The 3367-nt window shown below is 41.9% G+C and overlaps 1 long non-coding RNA gene across 1 annotated transcript; it reads right to left on the bottom strand.

Moving 5' to 3' along the window:
- Positions 1-212: 212 nt before the first annotated feature.
- Positions 213-1656, bottom strand: LOC104944743 (uncharacterized). Its single transcript, XR_798262.1, has 2 exons — positions 1547-1656; positions 213-696 (listed from the first exon to the last, which is right to left on the bottom strand). It is a non-coding gene; the product is annotated as an uncharacterized lncRNA (long non-coding RNA).
- Between the last annotated feature and the right edge of the window lie 1711 nt (positions 1657-3367).

Genomic DNA, 3367 nt, shown 5'->3' on the forward strand with positions numbered 1-3367 from the left:
ATGTCGATGTACTTTGTATGACGACAATAAAGATATATTCTATTCTATTCATTATAGTGAGTCACTTAAGATCAGATGTTCTATTAATAAGAAGATATGAAACCTCCTCAGTTGAGATCAAAGAAAACAGATATTGATGTAAACGATAAGAGTGATCACATTTCTATTACATAACAAATGTGCACAGCAGTATAAAAAAAAACATCCTTGCATTTTGATGGATCCAAACATTAACTGAATGTAGTATTTTTAATAATCAACCACATGTCCACTAGCTACAACTTCTCTAGCAACATACATGTTAAAAGCGTAGGTGGAACACATTAATGGAAACATATTCAAACACATGAGAAAAAACACACTGACTGAAGTTCATCAGCCAAACCTGCTGGTAACACCGCTTACAGGAATGGCATCATTACAAGCTCTCAACTTCAAGATGCACAATGGACGATTATCGGTTATCTTTGAGAGATTACAGAGTAAATAAGGAATCAAACAGGAGTCAAAAAACAACAACATCTCGGTGAAGTTTGAGCCCCCTCCAGTCAGTTTGCACATCAAGATGTCAGAGGTCAAAGGTCATACAGATCAACATCTCTGACCTTCTTTAACCTCATCCACCAGCTGACGGCCCCCTCCTGCCAGGCCTGAAGGTGCAGGAGCCCCCCTCCTGTCCACTCAGGGGACTGTAGTCTGAAACACACAGAGAGAAGGAGGTAAGAAAGGCTGCAACAGACACACGTTTATGTGTCGGTACACACCCTACTACTGCACCTGTGGTCCAAGTACCTGACTCTTGCAAATGACCCTTCTGAGGCTCTACCGCCACATGTGTATTTTAAAATGCAGAGGAAAACCAACGAATAATTGCTAAAACAGGATTCAGTATACTAAAAATGTGCAAAACATCCTGGTTTAAACTGTAGAGCTGAAGAGAAGAAAACAAGAAGGAGCTACCCACACCCTTTGGGCTTTTTAACTCAACATGTTAATAGTGGTACTCAATGTTTCAGATGTCCATCCTGATGCCCTCAGAGTCAGATTGTGTCAGTACTGACTCAGCACATCTTTATCCATGTGTACTGCGGGCTGGGAGGGCAACCATCAGGTGGTATGGGAGTGGTATACACATATACAACGTTTTATTTGAGTGTTTCACTGTGATGATGAATTGGTATTGAGAACCGTGGAATGTCACTGTTATTAGTAGCCGTATCCAATAATATTCTGGGATCTTGACATGCCTAGTACTAAATACACACAGATGCACAAACGTTTAAACAAAATGGGACTTTTAGTTAATAATCATTCAAGCACTGGTACATGTATGTTGCCCTATGTGACACGTGTATTTGTGTGGGTTAGACATATCAAAGTGAAGCACCCTGTGCTCCACACAGCTTCATACTGGAACAGTATACAGAATGCCTCATTAAGGTTATTTGTGTGTGTGTAGCTTCGTTTTATGGCACTTGTTGTCTTGGGAACAAAGGAGTAGCCTTTAATGCCCCCCACTCAGTGTTCCATCCTGGGAAATACACACCTGCACTGCGGAGGGGCTTCTTGTCCGGCTTTGGTCTGGCTGCAGCAGAGGAGCTGGCCTCTGCAGGGGGCTGCAGGGAGAAACATTCAGAGTCAGGGCACACCAAATGGAGTGATGTCATCCCACTTATTAGCTGAGATGAATACTCAATTCTGATGGTCAATTTGGACTTTTTCAAATGGCAGACTGGTACTGAGGAAGCTCTGATCAAGTGACTATGTGCAGTCATAACAACCAGAAAGAGGTTCATTTAATTAGTTGTGGCCAAAAAAACACATTTGTTCTCCTCCATCAGAAAACACGAGGAACCATTTTTCAATATTCAGTTTTACATGGTGGAGAGCAGCAAACTTTCATTTATGATGCCGGAACTCCCCTAGTAAAGACACAGACAGCTTGATGACAGAATCGAGGATATTAATACATTAATTTTGTTTTGTAAGTAGCCGTGTAATAAGCGGCATTGTGGGGTTCTTTTCTTCTTAATGACCAGATTGCTGCACATTATCCCTTACCTGTTGGTGTAGTTCACATTAGAAGTGTTGTTGTGGCAGCGGATCACTTAAAAAAAGTGCAGGAAGTAGACGACCCGGAATATTAATTATTGTACCGGTACTCTTTTTCTGGTACCACTTTACAATAAGACTACCCTTATAAAGGTTTCATTAAGAGTTTATAATTAGGTTATGAATTGGGTTGTAAACACTTTATTAATCATGAAGAACCATTTATAAACCAGTTCTAACATAGCTTCCATACATCAACACAGGCTCACTATTTGGCAAGATGACTAAGCCTTACATTGGCTACGTAGCGAGAATCAACTCAGTGAGCAACAGACACCAAGGATGCTGGCTGATGAAGAAGATGAAGTAAGCTAGGTAGCCGATATAAGGCTTAGCAGTAGATAAATGTGGGCTCACTATTTGGCAAGCAACCAGTCACAGTTGCCCTGTTTATCTCATGTCTTATAAAAGCTTATTAATGATTTATAAAGTGTTCACAACCAAATTAATAAATGAATTACAAACTATTCCTAAACCCTAAGAGTAGTCTTATTGTAAAGTGGTACCCTTTTTCTTTTGTCTTCCTGGCTGCTCCATGAGTTAAATCAGGGTTCCTCATGACATGAAAGGGTGATAGACAGGGGTGCAAATAACGCAAGTACGCATGTGTGGCAACATCTGAAATGCGTAACATCACTTGTGTCACTGCACGCCTTTGCGTACCTGATAGGTCATCAAAACAAAACACATATTTCGTCTACACGTGATTCTTGTCAACACTCAGTGCAGTAAACTATTAGACAGGTCCAGAAAACTAAAATACATTAAGCAGCCACTTTGGCGTTTTGTTCCCTGCAAAACGTCTTCAGACTTTCTTGGACTGATTGAACTGAGAGCTGGCCGAGCCGCAGGCCATAACCGACGGACCTGTGAAGCTTTACAGGAGGCAGAGGCTTAGATCACTGGACGACAGAGTTGGTGCCGTGTGCAAAGACAGGGCTGCTGTTAACGTCGGTATGTACAACATAAGTGTGCCAAAACTACGTCAACTGGCTGCGGACGGCGACTCCCCTCCTGTGCCCCGCGCACACACAGGAGAACTGCGACAAATCAGCTGATCACAACGCTCACGCTCTGTGGTCAAGCTGCTGCAGTTTGATTTACAACAAGGTGGAGCAAAACACACAGCTGCAAACTTAGTCAGGGTGTTATGGAAGAGTTTGAAATCAGACGGAGGTGGAAGAAGTACTCAGATCTTGTGTAGGAACACTCTGTTACAGTAAAAGTCCTGCATTCTAAATGTTACTCAAGTAAA

This window comes from Notothenia coriiceps, unplaced genomic scaffold (assembly GCF_000735185.1).
Source record: "Notothenia coriiceps isolate Sejong01 unplaced genomic scaffold, NC01 NC01_scaffold00008733, whole genome shotgun sequence".
NCBI lineage: Eukaryota > Metazoa > Chordata > Actinopteri > Perciformes > Nototheniidae > Notothenia > Notothenia coriiceps.